Genomic DNA, 14237 nt, shown 5'->3' with positions numbered 1-14237 from the left:
ACTACACCAGCATGGATAGCAGGACCATGTCATGAGACACTACATACTATATGAAACCTACAGTGCAAGGAAAAGTATGTTGAACCTTTGGGGAATCACCTGGATTTCTGATAAATTGGTCAGTAAAAATGTGTTTCTGGATCTGCCGTTGAAGTTTGGCCAAAAGTACCCCTGGATGTTCCACAGCACTACGGCAAATATTCTTGTGGACCAAGGATGAAACCAAGCCATTTTGAGTGTTTGGAAGGAACCACCAACCAGACGCTATTGTGTGGAGGAAAAAATAAGGCACAGCACACCACATTCAACCTCATCCCCAACTTGTGGAAGTATGGTGGAGGGAGCATTCATGGTTTGGGGGGCTGCTTTGCCTGGCCCTCAGGCCCTGGACAGATATGCAATCAGACGGAAATATGTCCCCAAGTTTATCAAGACTTTTTATTTATTAAAACTGGAGAAGCTTAAGGCCTCATGTCCACCAATTTGGAAGCTCAACAGAAGATGGGTTATGCAACAGGACAAACGGACCCAAGCAACAGAAGTTAAATCAACAACCAGAATGGCTTCAACAGAAGGAAAAAATTACGCCTTCTGGAGGTGGGCCCAGTCAGAGTCCTGGACCTTCTAAACCCAATTGAGATGCTGTGGCATGACCTTCAATGAGGGCGAATTCCACACACATCCAATAATATTGCTGAACTGAAAACAGTTTTGTAAAGAGGAATGGTCCAAAATTCCAGTGACCGTTGTGCAGGTCTGATATGCAACTATCGGAAACGTTTGGTTGAGGTTATTGCTGCCAGAGGAGGGTCAACCAGTTATTAAATCCAAGGGTTGACATACTTTTTCCACCCTGCACTGTGAATGTTTACATGGTGTGTTCAATAAAAACATAAAAACATATAATTGTTTGTGTGGTTTTAGCTTAAGCAGACTGTGTTTGTCTATTGTTGTGACTTAGATGAAGATCAGAACACATTTTATGACCAATTTATGCAGAAATCCAGGTAGTTCCAAAGGGTTCACATACTTTTTCTTGCAACTGTATAATGAGCATAATAGGGCCCCTTAAAATGTGAAAGTGAAAAATGATATATATATTTTTTAGATTCAATCTAATGGAGCCTTGTCTGAGCAGGAACACTGAATGCACACCAGTGTTTTTGACCTGCTGTATTTACACACTAATCTTGCTGTCATGGTCCATGTGACAATGAATTCAGCCTGGCAGCTGTCAGGAAGCCAGGTCCCCTGCATCAGGGAACATGAATGGTGTCGGGTTAATGAGCTGATACAATTGAAATGAAAAAAATCCGGCCAGTCACATGAGCTGTGTCCAGTTTATACTTGGCTCCAGATTCCACGTATCCGAGCAGCGGGAGGGACGACAGCCCAGGGGAGATGTGTCACAAAGTTGGCTGTAATCTCTGACCACCAGCTGCACACAGCACCTGTTTATCTCTGCTAAAGAGCTTTTAAACAGCCACACACAGAGTTAACGTAAAGGTGAGACATATCGATCTCTCTGTGGACGCTGTTAGATGTGTGGAGTCTTTTAATGTGGGGGAAATCAAAGGTAAGAACGGGAAGAAACGCTACAGATGATAGCACCTGTCTGTCATATCCTCAAAGAAACCCTCCTTTGTCTCATATCCTTTGCATCTGATGCTCACTTTTAATAGTCCTGAGCTCTGAAGCATGAAACTAACTCTGTTTTTTTTCTGCAGCACAATCATTATTTAATCAGTGCTAAGAAAGGAGAACAGTGATAATAACAAGGAGCTGTTTCCCGGAGTTATTCTCCATAGGGTCAACCGAGGCACCATGGCAGGGAGAGAAACATGTTCCTGTCAGTGAATAGCACATTAAAACATTCACCATTTTAAAAAGAGCCACTGCAGTTATTCAGCCATATGTTCTAAAAACAGTTTGAGAATCTTTAACTATGCAATACGAGCAGCAATTACAGAGTAACAGTGGCGGCTCTTCCATGTTTTTCGACGAGAGCAGCTAAATGTAGACTTAGGTCTGGAAACAACAGTCATCTGTTTTTTTAAAAGGGGGACGTTTTTAAAATTCAGCAATTCATGTTCATCAAACCAGCCCAAACTGAAGGGTAATCCATGTAGATTGAACCAAGCCTAAAGGTTTAAAATGATTCAAAATGGCAGTAATCATATACAATTATTGTTGCATAAAGAAGGAGCCATACAGAAGCTATATAAGCAGGTCACAGAAGTAAGTAATTGGCAACCAGTTTTGGACAATGGTTAGCTTCAGTGGTAACTCATAAAATGAAAAAAACAGAAAGCAGTAAAATGTGCCCTTTTGTGTGTCAGTTATATTGTATTGTACTATGTAACCTAATGCTCAAAATTCTAACTATGTCTATTATCAGATAAAACAGAAACTACAAATAATTTTGTTTAGTTATTGTATTTAAGTTTTATCTATTTATTTCACATTTTCTTAATTAAGCTGATGCATTGTATCCCAATTATCGAAAATAGAATGACCCATGTTGGCAACCGTCTTTTAAGTTTCAGCAAGCGATGCCTGGTTGCCAGCATGGCTAAAAACTTTTTAAGGTTAGTGTTGGCTCCTGATTAGTGTCCAGGTGTATAAACAACCTGATATATAATAAGAGGTGTTAATTAAAAAAGTGAATTAATTTTATCATAATAGTAATCTATGATGAACATGATTAATCATAAGTTTAAAATATTACTATTTGATTGCATTATAAGGGGCGATAAAACAATAACATGTGTTATTGTAATAAAGAAATGCATAACAAGCTGATAACAGAAATCAGGCTTTACTTTATTATATGATTTCTTAGTTTCTGGCATGAAGTCTGACAATATTCCAACACTTAGCTAAAGCATGGACAAACCGCTGTCACACAGAGCCGCTGTGATCACCCTCTGTGTAATGTGTGATACAGAGGGAATATTATCTCTGCTGCTCTCATACTGCAGCTCTACCTGTTAGACAGTGGAGATTATGTCCACTGTCTCACACTGCTGTTCATCACAAGAAACTGGAGCATGGTTCAGCAGAATGCCTTTCCTCCATTTTCACCAAAGCTAAAGAACCAGTGCAGAACATTAGTCATGGATCAGGTGTCCCGTTACAGCGAGGTAGTGTTGGTTCTTACTGATGTCCAGTGGTCTGCAGTCAGTGCAATACATGTAGCTCGTGTCAGTTCTCCAGCTTTCTTTGCTTTTCACTGCCATGCGATTCATGGTAAACATCCCAACAACCCATTAATAGCAAGCTTTAATGGTTTGCTGACAGCCTGATTTAATATCCTGTTATGTCAAATGTTCACTCATTAGGTTAATGTATTAATGCATAATATTCTCAATTCTAATTTCGTTAACACAAAGATGATCATGCTTTAAAGTTAGCGCTGAACCCTGTTTAGTGTCTTAATGTAAATAAAACCATGATATATAATAGTACATCTCTGTAAAGCATGGTACTACATTCATGTTTTTGAAAAATGTCACTCAGCTCAATGTGACCCATCCGCCAGTGTGACCTATCTACTGAAGATCATGAGGCTAATTATATATTCCAGTGAGATGCTCGGCACAGCTCTGACTCCAGCCTGTTTACCCCGTTGCTGGGTGGGTTGAGGATGTTAATTTGGTAGGTCGTTGGATAATGGTCCACAGGGCATTGGAGAGTTGAGAATAAAAAATATATTCATCCACTAGATCCTCCAGTTAATTATTTTGATCAGCTACATTAAACCCAAGAGGTGTTTTCTACTTCAATTTTATTAAAACTTGACTCTAGGCACCAATAATTCCAACACAGACTTCTGTGGTATTATGAACAGCTCCTTCAATATCCTTTTATTAACTGAGGGAGACTTATAGGTGGAGAATATTGCTGTAAGAGTTATGAAAGAAGAAGCCAACATACGAAGCCTGGAAGTTATTGACATGCCTTAATAAGCTTTAATGTTTCATTTATCACAGAGGAGCTATTATTTTCATTTCTTCAAGGCTGCATTATCTGACTTCTAACTGAGTTATCTGCCTATTACCTATTTGGTTATTGTTTTTTCATCTCAAAGTTATAATCTGAAATGACCACCTATTTTCCCAAGAAAGAAGTAACTAACAGGGACAACAAGTTTTTAATTGTTCTAGTATCATGAGTTCTGAAGCCAGCCGCTGCAGAAACTAGCTGCAATGTAATGGTTGGAGGCAATGCCAATCTTCAATGTAGGATTACCTTTTCCTCGGTGTGCTGGAAAAGGTTGAGCAAGAATTGGTTGGACACAATAAAACAAAGACCGAATCCCTTGAAAGGTAAATAAATACTTTATACTCCTCTGTAGTGGACTTACAATCACAGTGCGGAATCACACCAATTTGACTACTAGTGTTGTAGTACTCGAGACCACTATTTAACGGTCTTGGTCTTGTCCCTCGGAATCGACTGTATTTGGTCTCGGTCTTGTCTCGGTCTCGGACTTAGGTCTCAAGATTTTATGTCAAGACCGGTCGAGACCGTTCTTATTATACATCCATGATCGAGACCACGGCTGTTGCTGGGGATGTGATTGGATGTAAAACAAAAATTAAACCAATAACGTGACTTCACGTGACTCCGAATCTTTGCCCTCATGCGCCGCAATGTTTTTAAACATGGCACTGGTCTATACCGGCTGCTACCCCCTCACCTCTCCCTGTTTACACACACTCAAACGGTCTTGCAGTGAAGATGTCGCGAAGTGTGTGTGTGTGGCTTACGAGCTTTCACTGACGCAAACTCCTGAATGTGAGAGAGAGAGGAGAGAAAGAATGTGCGTTAAAGGGTTTTTTGTTTGTTGCCTTGTCCTATATACCGTAAAATGTATATTATAATGTTTTATATTATGTTCTTACTATTTTATTGTTTTTATATGAAAAGGATAACTTTTTGAATAAATATGATATAACTTACGTATATGTGTCTTGATGATGTGGATCTTTCAGATCAAATTGACTATGGTATCTTAAACATGGTATTGTAACTGTATCATGTAGTGTTGGATTCACAGTAGTCTGGTTCCGGTCTTGACTCGGTCTCTACCTCTTAAAGTCTTGACTCGGTGTCGACCTCTTAAAGTCTCGGTCTTGTCTTGGTCTTGCAAATCTCCGGTCTTGGTAATGTCTCGGTCTAGGATAAGGTGGTCTTGACTACAACACTATTGATTACGTCGGAGCTAGTTTTGCGGCTGTAAAGCTTTATCGAAAAACGTTGTCCCCATTAGTCACCTAGATGTTTGTATAACTGACAAAGTAAATGATGGCTGGATTCCTTTTAGCTCTAGTTTCAAGGTCCTGTTGTTTTTCATGCTGCCGCACTGTGATGGTTCGCTGGGACACATCATTAATGTTATTAGCTACACCTGTGCTTTTCAAACTATGACAAAGTGGAAATGTCACCTAAAAGTGTCACACACTCCTATTTCCTTCAGGTGATTACTGTCAAATTAGTAACCCGTTCAGTATTTACAGCACAACATATCACAAGTCACTATTATAAAATCCTTGTTACATCAAAAGCTTGACACAAGGTCTTTGAACAGACTGTTACTACTCTGCCTCTTTCATGTGTAGTAGCATGAAATCGTATCTCTGGAACTCCTCAGAGTATCAGAGTCTGTCCTTGTGTGCCCGGCCTCTTGGCTAGGGAATCTCCACAAATACAAATACAAGTCTCAAATCCCTTTCTGCTGCACTAAATCTTTCATAAGATGAGAAATAGTGATTTAGGTCTGCGCCCAAAACCTCAGCCCCCAGCTGTACTCCATCTACCCACACCTCCGTCATCTTAATCCCAATGTTATTCCATGCTTGAACATGCATGTTTTAATGCTCATTAGCTGGGCATATCTCTGAGCCACTAAATATGCTCTCTCATGTGGTCCTTCAAAGCAGAGCATTACAGGTAAATCCCAGGAATGACTTCATGTTGTTTACCTACCCCGTCCGTCCGTCCGTCCGTCTCACTCCTCATCCCCTCCACTGTTAAGCTATAGTTAGCAGTCCTATCAATTGTTGTCAGAGGGTCTAAAGCTCCTGGGACGAAAAGGCTTGCAGAGAGGAGGAAAGGGGTTGGGTGGTACATTTAGTGGACTCAGTCAGGAAGCTGCAGATTTTATGTTTTCTAGGTCAGGTAAGTGCCAAGTTGGCCGGAAGCCAGACAACCGAGACACATGGGGAAACACGAACGGATTGAAGACCACTGCCTGGGGGAAGGAAAAAGGGGAGAGAGATAAGGAGGGCAGCTTGAGTGTCTCCTTATAAGTTCAGTTGAAATGTACTTTACATTAAGAGCTGACATGCATCATCCCCTCAGATTAACTTGTTTGTTGTTGGCTCGATGGTGCTACACTGATCGTCTGGGAGCAGTGATGGATAAGAGTTGTGTAACTACGGGATAAGTTGAAAACATGCACACTTATTCTGCATTTGCGCAAGAGTGCTTTGAGAGAAGCAAGCGAGGCAAACACACTTTCAGGGTCTGATGAACATGTCATCCAGGGAGAAGAAGGAATAATTTCTCTTTCAGTTGGCTCATTCCACTGGAGGTCTTCAGCTCCAGCGCAAATGAGAGTGTTTACTGAGCTCGGCCAGCCCTCTGCTCCAGGATGCACTATTTCAGCAGACATGACTGTTAATAAGCATGAATCAGACTTCTCTCAGACTGGAGCTTTGTTGTATATCAGAAGAAGTGTGGGAATCATCTCGAGGACAGATGAATACAAATAACAAGATGCAGCGCACTGTGTAAGCACATCAGGGCGGCACAGACATTCCTCTAACAGCCTGAGAGTGCCTCCGTCTTTGAAGCAGCCTGAAAACCACTGAATATTAGAGATGTGGTGTCGCTAAGGGGAGAGCCAGAAACTGTGTGGGAAATGGCTCTATGTCTTAACAATTTAAACAAACATACAAATAGTAGGACTAAGGAAAGTGCAGAGGATTAGGGTCCCAAATTCATAAAAGCATGCCAGAGATTTTTTGTACTTTTACATATATATATGTATATGTATATGTATATATATATATATATATATATATATATATATATATATATGTAACAAGCTGAATTTTAAACGTGTTGTTGGACATGCGAAGGAGAATTGGATATATTTTGTTCAAAATACAATCGTTTTTTTGGAAGAAAAACATTAATAAATACAAGACCAAGAAACATGCCTTATCATATACCTTAAGACGAACATGTTTTATGTGAAGGGAAATATATATATTTACTGTATGTATATAAACAAATACATTAATGTTAATAATAATAACAATAAAACACCCAAAAAAGTAAAAGATAAATTCCTTAAATTGAAGCTGATTGCCGACCCAAGCTAGATCTTACCCTAAGTTGTTTCCTGTAATAAGAGATGTTTTGTGAGAAAGACTGTAGGCATTAAACTGGCTGAATTTGACGTTGGTTGGTGGAATTTCGAAGGTGAAAGACATGAATATGTTTTGAAAACATTGCCCATTTTTGTAATACAGTACCTAATAATATCAGGTCGTTCCTCACTCACTGTATTGTTAAGTGTTACCAAACAGCAGGAGAGACAATAGAGACCCACTTAAACCCATGCCTGGTTTCATATTAAGTAGATGTGTTTACATGTAATTTAAATGTGTGATTCTGCCTGTGTGCCTGGTATACAGTTTAGTAGTTGTTGTTGAATTTTGGGGAAGTGAATCAGAAGTTGAAAATGAAAATCTGGCCATCTATAAATCACGTTCATCGGGTGCAGCAAAGTGCAGTGGGCCAGGTCCAAAGTGCACAAGTTAAAAATGAGCGGTTGACTTTTCCCCGCCACCTGGACTGGAGACCAGGCTGATGAATTGGGGAATGAAAGCAGAAGTTATTTGGGACACAGACGCTCCGGGGTTGGCTTGTGATGCCAGTATTTCTTAGATTCTTATTGCCAGTGTAGTATACTCACAGAGCAGTGACAACACTAGTTGTCTCGAAATAAGACAAAGGTTGAGGAGAAGCAGGTGAGAAGGATATGGATTGGCCTCAAATAAACTGAGGGGTGAGGAGCAGCCTGGTCTTTCAGCCCGACAAGGTGACTTTAAGTCTGAAGACAGCATGGTGCCGGGGAATATCCACCACCAAGGGCAGGAGAGTGCTTCCTGCCAGAGGTAGGAAGTAGTGGAGTACAAATACTTTGTTACTGTACTTAAGTACATTTTTCTGGTATCAGTACTTTACTCCACTACTTATTTTTCTGAAGACTTTTTACTTTTACTTCTCACATGTTGAACCCAAATACCTTTACTTTCTACTTCTTCCATTTTCCAAACAGGCTGGTTCCTTTAGTTTGAATGTGTGTTTGGTGGCGTGATCATTATTATTTAGAGTCATTGCGTGCCTATTGATTTGAACACGATCCGTGTATCCATCATTTCCTGGTCTTCTCTAAAGAAGAGGGACCAATGAAAACGTTGTCATGTTGCCGTTGGTCACCATGGAAACATTCATTAGCTAACAATGACATTATTGTTCTATTAATATAAAGGGAGGTCAGGTACTCTTTAAAACAGCTGCTAGTTATGGGTACTTTTTACTGAAGTACATTTCAAAGCCTCTTTACTTTGACTTGATTAAAGAAGTTTAGTCAGTACTTCTACTTTCACCAGAGTATTTTTAAACACAAGTATCTGTACTTCTACTTGAGTAAAGGATGTGTGTACTTTTGCCTCTCTGGTACCTAGTGTTTTTTTTGCTACATACCATCTGTCGACAGACTGTAATACGACCATAGAGTTTTTGGGTGTTGAAAGTACTGGTTTCTTTTCTTAATCTTATTGCTGCATCAGTACGATAGGGAAGAAATGGATAATTCATGAGACCTTTTTGAAGTATTTTCCGATGGTTGTAGCTCTCTTCCTTAAACGTACATTGTGCTGGTCCTTCATCTTTTAATATAGGAGAACTTATTGAAAATTTTACATTTATGTTAGGATTTTTTTTATATCGATCACTATTGATTATAGAGTAATAGAGTAAGGTTATTTAGTTTAGTTCAGTGTTCTCTATTTATGTCCAAACTCAATTATAGACTGTACGCGACCGTGTTCCCAGAATACAACTCTCAAAAAAAGGGATTAAACTATTGCAATACAAGCAATATATGGCAGTGTAAATTCTCAGTTTACTTTAGTCCTTTTACAAGAGAGTGATACCAGTTACATAAAGAATAACCGGAATAAGAAATAATAGATAGAAAGAGAAGTACAAAGTCAGATAAAACAACTACCCTATGTACTACATAGAGAGAGGAAATAATAACCAAACTACTGTAATGTGTGTGGTGTGTGTTGTGTGTGTTGTGTGTGTGTGTGTCGTGTGTGTGTGTGTGCTGTGTGGTGCTGTGATATAAGAGAGAAATAGTAGATAAATCACAGGCAGATCAGTATACAATAATTAGGTCAGACCTCTCACTAGTAAAGTAAATAATAATATAACTAAGCAAGACGACAGAATCAAAAAGAAGAATAGAAGAATAGAATAAGGTAGACATATATATACGAATCGTATACGATAAGTTTCACCAAGGGGAGTTTTACTTCAAAATGAATTAGTTTAGTTCCAGTCTCTTTGGTATACGTACAGCGCCACCTTTTCCCTGTCCTGTGTAGTCCCAATTTGGTTATGCACGACAATTTGGTCCGTAAAGTCTCGGAGGTAGAGTCTGTGTAAAAGGACGCAAAAGGTCATTAAAAACTTTCGGAGTCGACATTATTTTATCAGTGAAAAACAGCGTAACACGTAATTTGTGAGAACCAGAGTAACGTAAAAAGACTACTATTAGTGTAAAGGGCGCTTGGGAGGGGAACAGAAAAGGGTAGAGGGGAAAATTTCGTGAAACGAGGACCAAAGTCACTTCTACTGTCGACTGAGCGACTCCCTCCCCCCCCCCCCTAGGTCCTCGCGACATTTGTCATGGTTTACCTATTCGAAACGCGACCCCGGAGGAGCAAGACGTCCAATGCACCGCAGCGCAGAGTAAACCTGACTCGAACTCTTGTCCGGGGGTGGTGGTGGCTGTAGGGAGTCCCCTGGGACGCATTTCACGGAGACTACGAAGTATTACCGTCTAGTAATGGGGTTCTTACGACACTTCTGGGGTTCAGGGGTGAATCTACCATAGGAGGGTATTCGGGGGCGGCACAATACATAGGGCGTCTAGGGACGTCGCGAGACTAACAGGTCCGACGGGCGGCAGGCGGGTACGGACGTCTTGCGAAATAACTGTGGATCAACGGGGGTGTTCCGCACAATTACTGCTTGCTGTTTCTGCAAAGAAAAGGAGAACAGTTGGACTTCACGAATTGTTCGGCCTCCAATAACTTTGTACCGTCGGTAGTTTCGATTGCCTCCTATACTGAATTCTAACTAACGGCGGTCACACTGGTTACGTACTCGCTTAGTCTTCAGTACCCGTTACTAAAGTCTGTTCGTTCTTGTTCCTCACTACCGACGCTGCCCTTCNTGGAAGAGAGCTCTCTCCTGAGAGGCTCAAATAACCTCAGAGGTTCAGGCACACCTTGATATGACCATTATAGTTATTAATGAGACTAAATAAAAAACAGGTATAAAATACTATATGACAGTAACAAAAAAGTTGTTAAAAATAACAAGAATAGAGTTTAAAAGGGGAGTGATTTGTAAAATATCCAAAAAGAAAAATCTGCTTACAGTTCTGTTTCATATGGGTGTTGAAAGATGTATCCATAGATCTCTTAATTTTGCTCTCAAAGTGCACCAGATTGATGCTTTCAACTTCAATATTAAAAACAAATCTTCCCGGGGGAGCATGCCCCCGGACCCACCTAGAGGAGGTTAGGTCCCCCCCACCCACTTAAATCATGTTCACATGGATAGGATACTAAATACATTTGCATAAATCTTGTGTCCATATCTTTCTGTTTTGGTGGTCATATGCCACAACCGTGCACCTGCATGCATACGTGAGTCATGGTGAGATCTCTGGATTAAGATGTTGCTTTTTCTTTGCACAGGAGGTGGGGTACGCCCCCCACTCATAAAAAATAGCACTTTACCCCGGCCGAGATGCCATGAGCTGATTATCGAGCCTTCATTGTAACAGTCGCGGGTGTGCTGTGTGTGTGCGTGTGGGGAGTGTTGCAGTAGAAAATTCCACTGTAGCGCCACTGTGGGCTAAGCCCCGAATGTTTTCAGGTCCAGGCGACGCCCCTGGTATTGACTAATCATGCTTGAGCTAGCTTTGCTAGAATTGTGGTTAACTGAAATGCAATCTTGAACAATCTGATGAGGATTTCGCTTTTTATTGGCATAAAGTGAAAGGGTTACCTGTAAAAAAATCGGCTGTGCAAGTCATTTTTCAATGTAACTCTAGGTATGCATCCCAACTTGCTAATCAGAGTGTTAACAAGCAGTGTATCAAAAAAGTCTTGGCAGGTTATCCGCTCAACACCAGTACCTCAGAAATATATTACTGAGTGATGAGGAAAGGAGTTAAACAGTTTATTTAGAATAATGGGGGGAGTAATGTTTTTTACACTTAATTTAGCCTCCTGCAATATGTATACTGTATATATGCCAAGTAAACTGTCATTACAACCACAAAACTAGAATAACTGCATCATAGTTGTATTCCTCAGCCAACAATTCCAGTTACAGTTTGAATCCAATGTCAATACATTGTCATGTCATCCTATCAAACATTTGTGTGAATTTGTCATAAGTAGCAAATATATTGTTGATTTAGAGCCGATAAACCTGTTATGCTATTTATGCCACAAATATTTCATGTTTGGCATTTATATCTTCCAGTCTCCTCCTTTGTTATTTACTTGCTGGTTTATGGGGAATAAGACTGCAAATTCTACAACAACATTGATTAGAAAGCAGCATTTCTATGCTTTCTAGCTTTATCATTATGGCAATGAAGTGGTTCAAGTACCAAGGAGTTTTGAAACTGCAGCTGATTTTGGGCTGGCAATTTACTTCTTGTCATGTAAGGGCATTTTTTACTTCCTAGGGCACATAAAACCTGGGATAATTACACTGGATTTTATGACTGAGGCAATATTGTTAGACTTTTCTTCCCTCAGACTCAGTAGAGTTGATAGCAGCAGCAACAGCGGTCTAATTACAAGCAGTACACCGCAACAGTAGAACATATGTTGGCCAAAGCATTTCCCAGCGGTGGAGACACCACGCATGTTTTTGGTCCTGTGTGTAGTGTGATGTGGATTCAAAAAAGCTGCATTTTTGTCTATGCACATTCTCCGTTGCCCACCCTAAGCTTGTAAAACATTATTAACAGGCTCATGGGGAGTTTTAGGAATACAATTTAAGCCAAAACTCCTGCTCCCAGTGGGCCTTATATTAAAGCATTACTAAAGTCTTAGCTGCTTTTTCCCCAAAAATAAACCTCAATAGGCCTTCCTTCCTAAAGTAAAATATCCTTTGAGTTTGAAATAGTGCACCTTGTCACCGCATATGTAATGGAAATAACTGATGGTGTGTATAAAAGGATGATATTTGTATATAAAAGAACCAATATGTTTACACAACATATTATTTGTCATGTGTAAGATTGTGTAAGTACCGAACGTAACTGTACTAGTTTTTCTACCAAAAGTACCATAAATACCACAGGCATGTTGGTTATTAGCTGCCAGTTACGGAGGTGCTATTGGCTCGCATATGCTGGTCAAACTCAATTATTATATATATATATATATATATATAATGTAATCATGACGTGTTCAAATGTAATCTAGGATGTGAATAAAAAGTGCTTGTTAAATATGAACTGTAGCTATAAAAAAAACAATTAGCTCACATTGTTGAAAATATCAAGACATTTGTTGTGTGTCGCCATTTCGCCTTAAAATATTGAGGTGTGATATTTGGTGTTTTTCGTTTAGCCTAAGTGTATTACTTATACTGTATATATGTGGGAAAAGCCACAGAGCATGTTTGTATCACAATGACTTTATTTATTTTGGACTGTGTAACAATGTTGAACTGTATCACCCACCCTTTAATCTATTAAATAAAACCTGAACTGCCTTAATCAATTAAGGCACAGTTTTGTCAAACGTTTTGATGTCTTTAATACATAAATATGTGTCCCCGGTGTGTAAGGCGTTTTGTTCAAATATAGCATAATAGGTGAGCTTTAAGTTCTACCAAGAAACTCATTTAGATGAATACATGGCCAGTCCTGAGGCTGTGGATATGTCACAAGCTTTTATACATACAGTAGGCCAGATATGCTAACATAACTGACACAATACAGACAGGAACATCCTTATGTCAAACTTGAAACACAAAGGACCAGGCTCAGATTACGGATATTGAAGGTGGAGAGAACATTTTCTATGTATTTAGCGATGAAACATATGATATTGTTTTGCCTCAGTTCTAAGTTCATTTCAGTCCAGAGTTCTGCATCGGACTGTATGTTTCTCTGAGACTCCAACATCAATAAACCTGTACCAAAGCTGGAATTATGGGGGAGTATAACACAAATTAGACTTCATTAAAAGAAATATACTCCCTCAGTTAATGTGAAATTAAATGTTTGACACCAAGGCCAAAGCCATCACCATGAACTGCTCTTTTATCCTGCTGTAAATACACTTAGCACCAACGTTGTATCTGAACATGTACCTGCTTTGAAATGAGTCATTTTGGAAGCCTGTGAGCTGATAAAAAACCTCACGGAGGCTGCTTGTGAAAGCGCAGAGACAGCACACCAAAAATAAAGGTTTATTTTGGAGGAAAAACATTTGACTATGAATGAGTATTCATCAAATTCAGTTTGCTGTGGATTTTGTCTTTCCTGAACTGAAATGTATTATATCTCCTGTGGATATACTTATTTTCAATTAAAATACTATTTTTGGTGCAAACCCATTAGCGAACACGACAGCAGCCCTGCAACTAATTGTGTCATGTATTTAGTGATGCAGGTCTTTTATATAATACTTGCTCAGAGAATTATGTAGATTTCTGTTGCTTAGCCTTTTATGTGTTCCTCAAAGGCTCAGGGAGAAGTGATTTGGAAAGGGCAATGATTACTGTAGACCAGTGGTCCCCAAACTACGGCCCGCGGGCCGGATACGGCCCGCCTCCACATTTGACCCGGCCCCTTGAACAATTTCCAATATCAGAGACGCATTACC

This window comes from Notothenia coriiceps, unplaced genomic scaffold (assembly GCF_000735185.1).
Source record: "Notothenia coriiceps isolate Sejong01 unplaced genomic scaffold, NC01 NC01_scaffold00012568, whole genome shotgun sequence".
Taxonomy (NCBI): Eukaryota; Metazoa; Chordata; class Actinopteri; order Perciformes; family Nototheniidae; genus Notothenia; species Notothenia coriiceps.
This window is presented reverse-complemented; position numbering follows the sequence as displayed.